Raw genomic sequence first — 7,757 nt, 5'->3', positions numbered from 1 at the left:
GGCCTACGGCACCCGGTATTCGCGGTCTCCCATCTGAGTACTAACCAGGCTCAACCCTGCTTAGCTTCCAAGATCAGACGGGATCGGGCACGTCCCGCGGGGTACAGCCGTAACCAGGAACACTGTCGCCTGCATTCCCAAAACTTCGAGCCTGGCCTCCCGGCCCCCGGAGACGCCCGCGCCTGCACCACAGCAGAAAATACATTTTATGACATACACGTGGGCGCTAATTTGAAATGCATGTGATAGCAGCAGAGAGAACTGTTCACGAGATGCGCCGCTGTGTTATTCCCCAAAATCCCACCAGATGGCGGCAGAGCGTAAAGTTTTATGATGACATGGATCGTTTCTGGACACCGGATGGCAGTAGAGAATGAATATTCATGATCGCTCAGCTGTTTATAATAAAATAGACACCCGATGGCATCAGAAAATTTATTTTTATTGTGGTCTACACTCTGTTATTCTCAAACTGCACACAGGATTGCTGCGGAAAACAAAATTTATGAATACGCTGGTACTTTCACAATGTCCACGAGACGGCAGCAGAGAACAAATTTCTCAAGACATGCGCTGCTGTGTTAGTCCCAAGATTCACACGAAATGGCAGCAGAAAAAAAAAAATTCTAACAACACACCCTGGGGAGTCATTTTTTAAATGCACATGAGGTAGTAGCAGAAATAACTTCTCAAGACGTGCACTCCTGTGTCATCCCCAAAATGCTGAGCCGATGGCAACAGGAAGTAACTTTTTCTATTAACGTACGCTTGCCTGTTATTTTCAAATGCCCACCGGACAGCAGCAGAGAATAATCTCTCATGACGTGTCCTTTTTTGTTTATCCCAAGATACACACGAGATTCCACGTACGAGAACTTTGTTCAACCAAACGTCCTTAGGTGTCATTTTCTAACTGTACGAGATAACGAAAGAAATAGCGGCTTACGACGTGTGCTATGGTGTTATTCCCGACATGACGACAGGATGGCAGCACGGAATGAGTATTCGAGAGGATCTACAGTAGGATATTATTTCCCAATTGCCCACAAGACTAAAGCAGAAAATTATGTCATGACAAGCACGCCTGTGTTTCACGGAATGGCATCAGAAAACTTTTCATAATGACATTCCACAGAGTCTATTTTCAGAATGCACGTGAGATGGCCCCAAAATTGCATTTTATGACATGTGCTGTGATTTATTCAGAAAATGCTCACAGTGTAGCGGCAGGTGAGTATTCACAAGAGACACGCAGGTATGATTTCTGAAATGCCCTCCGGATGGCAGCGGCGAACAGGATTTCACGACGTACACACTTTTGTTCTTCCCGAGATTCACACGACATGGCGACAGAGAAAACATTTATAGAGACACGCGATGGAGTGGTATTTTTAAAGGCACACGACGGACGGCGGCAGCGGTAACTTTTCACGGGACGCACTGTGGCGTTATTCCCAAAATGCTCACCAGGTGGCAGCAGAAAATAAATTTTTCTGCTCCCGTACACCTGAGTGTTATTATCAAAATTTCTACGAGATGGCAACAGAGAACAGTTTTTCATTACTTGCGGTCCTGTGCTCTTCTCAAGTTTAACCGGAAAAGGCACCAGAGAAAAAAATTATAGCGACATTCCCTGGGGTGTTATTTTTTAAATGCACACGAGATAGCGCCACTTTTTTCCCCATGACATTCTCTATGGCATTATTCCCAAGTAACCACCAGACGGCCTCAGAAAATAATCCTGTGCTCACGTACACCTGGATATTATTTTCGAAATGCCCTTGAAATGGCAGCAGAGAATAACCTCATGACGTGGCCTCCCGTGTCTTTACACAGATGCAAATGAAATGGCAGTAGATAAAAGGTGATTCTAATGACGTTACTTTGGGTTTATTTTCAGAATGCACCTTGCACAGAAGCAGAGATAACATTTTAGGATCTGCGCTGTGTTATTACTCCCAGAATGCCCACCAGATGGCAGCAAGAATAAATTTTATGACACTCGTGTTCTTCTCAAGATGCACAATGCACGAAGGCACAGAAGGAATATTTACGATAACCTACACCAGGTTTTATTCCTGAAAACTCCACCGGGTGGCAGCAAAGAGTAAACTTTTTTATTTCGTACAATCCGGTGTTATTCCCCAAATTCCCACCTATGACGGCAGGAAATAAATTTAATGATGATATACACTTGGGTGTTATTTTCAAATTACCCACGAGACGGCAGCAGAGAAAAACTCTTCATAATGACATGCCCTGGGTGTTATTTCCAAAAGGAACATGAAAAAGAAGCAGAAATAACTTTGAGCAGCCCTGTCACGTTATTCCCAAATTTCCCACCGGATGGAAGCAGAGAATGAATATTCATAATGAGCTACACTCGATGACCTATTTTCAGGTGTTATTCCCAAAATGCACAGCAGATGACTGCACAGGATAATGAATAACATTTCATGGCCAACACTCTGCTGCTATTCCCAAAAAGTCCACGAGATGGCAGCAGAGGATAGGGAATAACATTTCATGGCGATCGCTCGGGGGCTAGTCCCAAAAGGCCCACGAGATGGCAGCAGAGGATTAGGAAAAATATCTCGGTACCTAAACTCCGGTGCTATTCCCAAAAATTCCACGAGATGGCACCAGAGACGATAAGGAATAATATTGCAATACCTAAACTCTGGTGCTATTCCCAAAAAGCCCACGAGATGGCAGCAGAGGCTTCGGAATAATATTTCAATCCCTAAACTCTGGTGCTAGTCCCAAAAAGCCCACGAGATGGGAGCAGAAGATGGGGAAAAACATTTCATGGTCGACACACTGCTGCTATTCCCAAAAATCCCACGGGATGGCAGCAGAGGCTTCGGAATAATATTTCAACAGCTAAACTCTGGTGCTATTCCACAAAAAGACCACGAGGTCGCAGCAGAGGCTTACGAATAATATTTCAATACTTAAACTCGGTGCTATTCCCCGAAAAGCCCACGGGATGGCAGCAGAGGCTTAGGAATAATATTTCAATCCCTAAACTCTGGTGCTATTCCCGAAGAGTCCACGAGATGGCAGCAGAGGATTAGGAAGAATATCTCAATGCCTAAACTCTGGTGCTATTCTCAAAAATTCCACGAGATGGCAGCAGAGGCTTACGAATAATATTTCAATCCCTAAACTCTGGTGCTATTCCCCAGAGAGCCCACGAGATGGCAGCAGAGGCTTCGGAATAATATTTCAATCCCTAAACTCCGGTGCTATTCCCTAAAAAGGCCACGAGATGGCAGCAGAGGCTTCGGAATAATATTTCAATCCCTAAACTCTGGTGCTATTCCCTAAAAAGGCCACGAGATGGCAGCAGAGGCTTCGGAATAATATTTCAATCCCTAAACGCCGGTGCTATTCCCTAAAAAGGCCACGAGATGGCAGCAGAGGCTTCGGAATAATATTTCAATCCCTAAACTCTGGTGCTATTCCCAAGAAGCGGAACCCCGGGTCCGCGGAACCCCTGGGAACCCCTTGGTACGCGGAACCCCTGGGAACCCCTCGCTCCGCGGAACCCCTGGGAACCCCTCGCTCCGCGGAACCCCTGGGAACCCCTTCGTCCGCGGAACCCCTGGGAACCCCTCGCTCCGCGGAACCCCTGGGAACCCCTTTGCCGCGGAACCCCTGAGAACCCCTCGCTCCGCGGAACCCCTGGGAACCCCTTCGCCGCGGAACCCCTGAGAACCCCTCGCTCCGCGGAACCCCTGAGAACCCCTCGCTCCGCGGAACCCCTGGGAACCCCTCGCTCCGCCGAACCCCTGGGAACCCCGTATCCCCCGGAACCGTGGAACCCCTGGGACCCCCGGATCCCAGGAACCCCTGGGAACCCCTGGATCCCCGGAACCGCAGAACCCCTGGAACACACGGAACCCCGGAACCGCGGAACCCCTGGAACCCCCGTAACCCCGGAGCCCCAGAACCCTTTTATCCCCGGAACCCCGGCGCTCCCGGAACTCCCGGAACCTTGGCACCCCTGTATCCCGTGCCCCGATACGGGTCGGGGCTCAGGGAGTCTCGTTGTCCTTTGAGTCCTGCCGAGGTACCACCGCAGACAGGCAAGACGCACAGGCTCCCTGGAGTATGTGTGTGTGCGCGCGCGCGCGCGCGTGCGCGCGCGTGTGTGTGTGTGAGTGTGTGTGTGTGGCTGTTTGCTGCGGCCTGTCGCGAGCAAGAAGGCTCTCGCCGCACACGCGTGCGCGCTCTCGTGTGTCTCGGCCTTTCTGACGCAGCTGGTCAGTCCTGCTTCTCGTCCCGGGTGTGCGGGCCGGCCTCGCGCTTGGGCCGAGGGCACCTGGCTGTCGGGTGAGAAGGGCGGGGAGAAGCGTGTCGGAGAAGGTTTGAGGCCTCTGGCGGGGCGGGGCTGGGCGGGACGCGGCGTGGCGGGTGGGGGTGGCTGGTCCCGCGTCCCGGGAATGCGAGCACACTCCCAACGTGTGTTAGAGACGGCGGTCCTCGGGGCTCGGTCCTACGGAGCCCAGGAAGGAGAGGGTCAGGAGCGGTGAGAGGAAACAGCCCGGGACTGGCTGCAGGAGAGCAGGTGAGGGCGGGTGAGGGCGCGGGCCCGCGGCCATTGGAGACGCCCTTGGGCTCGGCCGCCCGCGGCGGACCGCAGAGACAGCGAGCGAGTGAGTGAGCAGAGCCCAGGGGCATCCAGGGGCCACCTGGCTAGAGGGCGGCAAAAGGAGGGGGCGGCAAAAGCCTACGGCACCCGGCGTTCCCAGATGGTCTCCCACCCAAGTAATAGAATAACCAGTCCCGACCCTGCTTAGCTTCCAAGATCAGACAAGTTCAGGCGCATTCAGAGTGGTAGGGACTTAGACGGGAGAGCCTGTCGTCTGCCGCCCCAAGAGACCGAGCCTGGCCTCCTGGCCGCTGGAGACGCCCACGACTACACCGTACCTCCTCCTTGGGGGGAGCGCTGGGGGTTCTGCTGGAGAGGTGGCTGGAGCGAGAGCCAGCCGCGCTAAGGCACCACAGCCCTTGAGGGACTGAGCGGAGGGACTGGGTGGGCGCTCTCGCATCCCGGACCTGCCCAGGCCCCACACCACTTGCCTTCCCCGTCTTGGCCGTTTGGCAGGACCACGGCCCAGGCGTGCCTCGCCAATCTCTCGGCCACCTGGGCAACAAGGAAGGTGCAGCCCTGATAAGTTTCGACCTGGCCCTGAACCAGATCCACCCCCACCTCTGCGCTCCCCGGCGGGGCTGAGCCTGGAGACGGCAGCAGAGGCTTAGGAAGAATATCTCAATACCTAAACTCTGGTGCTATTCCCAAGAATTCCACAAGATAGCAGCAGAGGCTTCGGAATAATATCTCAATACCGAAACTCTGGTGCTATTCCCCAAAAAGTCCACGAGATGGCAGCAGAGTCTTAGGAATAATATTTCAATCCCTAAACTCTGGTTATATTCCCAAGAAGCGGAACCCCGGATCCGCGGAACCCCTAGGAACCCCTTCCTCCCCGGAACCACTGGGACACCCTACGTCCGCGGAACCCCTGGGAACCCCGAGTCCACGGAACCCCTGGTAACCCCTTCGTCCGCGGAACCTCTGGGAACCCCTTGGTCCGCGGAACCCCTGGGAACCCCTTGCTCCGCGGAATCCCTGGGAAACCCTTGCTCCGCGGCACCCCTGGGAAGCCCTTGGTGCGCGGAACCCCTGGGAAACCCTTGGTTCGCGGAACCCTTGGGAAAGCCTTGGTCCGCGGAACCCCTGGGAAGCCCTTGGTTTGCGTAACCCCTGGGAACTCCTTGGTCCGCCGAACCCCTGGGATCCCCGGAACCCTTCGGAACCCCGGATCCGCGGAACCCTTGGGAACCACAGAACAGCGGAACCCCTGGGGAAACCGGGACCCCGGATCCGCGGAACCCCTGGGCAACACTCTGATGCTATTCCCAAAAAGTCCACGAGATGGCAGTAGAGGATAGGGAATAACATTTCATGGCCGTCACTTGGGTGCTATTCCCAAAAGGCCCACGAGATGGCAGCAGAGGATTAGGAAAAATATCTCAGTACCTAAACTCTGGTGCTATTCTCCAAAATTCCACGAGATGGCAGCAGACAATAAGGAATAATATTTCAATACCTAAACTCTGGTGCTATTCCCAAAAAGCCCACAAGATGGAAGCAGAGGATATACAATAACATTTCATGGCCAACATTCTGGTGCTATTCCCAAAAAGCCCACGAGATGGCAGCAGAGAATAGCCAATAACATTTCATGGCCAATATTCTGGTGCTATTCCCAAAAGGCCCACGAGATGGCAGCAGAGGATTAGGAAAAATATTGCAATACCTAAACTCTGGCGCTGTTTTCAAAAAGCCCACGAGATGGCAGCAGAAGATAGGGAAAAACATTTCATGGTCGAGACACGGCTGCTATTCCCAAAAAAGCCCACGAGATGGCAGTAGAGGATTAGGAAAAATATTACAATACCTAAACTCTGGTCCTATTCCCAAAAAGCCCACGAGATGGCAGCAGAGGCTTAGGAATAATATTTCAATAGCTAAACTCTGGTGCTATTCCAAAAACGCCACGAGATGGTAGCAGAGGATAAGGAATAACGATTCAATAGCTGAACTCTCCTGCTCTACCCAAAATGCACACGAGATGGGAGCAGAGGATAAGGAATAACATTTCATGAGAAAAACTGTGGTGCTATTCCCAAAACGCACATGAAATGGCAGCAGAGGATGACGAATAACAATTCACGACCTAAACTCTGCTGTTATTCCAAAAAAGGACACGAGATGGGAGCAGAGGATAACGAATAACATTTCAATACCTAAACTGGTGTCACTCTTAAAAAGGACACGAGATGGCAGCAGAGAAGAGCGTTTCCCAGCCTTAAGGGCTCTGCTCACCATTAAAATAAATGTCCGGACACTTGGTACTTACCTCACTTTGAAGTAACTCCTGTCTTTTGCATAACCCTTCTCCCTCCGGGCCACGCCCCCGACACTTCCCCTGTACCTCCCCGCCTCGGTGGTGTCCTCTCCCCCTGTCGCTGCTCCCCAACCCCTCCCTCAGGCCCTCCCAGCCCCGCTCCTGTCCCCCTCTCCTGTCCCCGTCCCGCCTTGAGTGGCAGGTGCTCTCCGTTAGACTGGCCAGAGCCGCAGCGGGGGCAGGAGCGGCAGCCATGGCCGCGTCTGGCATGGACGAGCGCTCTCCTCTGCAACTTGCGCCCTGCTCGGGCAGCGTCACCCCCACCGTGCCGCCGCACTGGCCCCAGAGGTGATGCGGTGCAGACCTCTCGCCGAGCAGAGGCTGCCCGCACTCTGAGCCATCCAGCACCGTGCGCAGGGCTTGGAGGCCGGGAGGCCAAGGGAGAGCACGCACGCCTCACCCCTTCATTCCAGGCTTTGGCTGGATCCCGGCCATGCCAAAGGTCTCGATCGGCTCTCTCGCATCCCAGGACTGATCAGGCCCCGGGGCCACCCTCCTCACCAGTCTTGGCCCCTCGGCAGGACCCGGGCCCAGGCGTGGCCCGCCAATCTCTCGACCACATGGGCACCTAGGCAGGTGCGGCACTGCCAAGTCCAGGCCGTGGCCCTCACCTAGACCCGCCCCTCCCCTGCAATCCCTGCCAAAGCCCAGCGGGACCTCCCAAAAAACACGCGGACACACCAGCCAGCCACTCCACCAGACGACACTTTGGGCCGCAACCTCGCCCTCCATGCAGAGCTCTCGGCTCTTGGGGCTCTGCCCGGTGGACGCCAGGAA

The 7,757-nt window shown here is 53.8% G+C and overlaps 1 pseudogene; it reads right to left on the bottom strand.

The window, feature by feature from the left end:
- Positions 1-115, bottom strand: LOC118612318 (annotated as a pseudogene).
- Between the last annotated feature and the right edge of the window lie 7,642 nt (positions 116-7,757).

Source organism: Rousettus aegyptiacus, unplaced genomic scaffold, assembly GCF_014176215.1.
Source record: "Rousettus aegyptiacus isolate mRouAeg1 unplaced genomic scaffold, mRouAeg1.p scaffold_m13_p_15, whole genome shotgun sequence".
Lineage (NCBI taxonomy): Eukaryota > Metazoa > Chordata > Mammalia > Chiroptera > Pteropodidae > Rousettus > Rousettus aegyptiacus.
The sequence above is the reverse complement of the archived record's forward strand: the minus strand, read 5'-3'. Positions and strand labels throughout refer to the sequence as shown.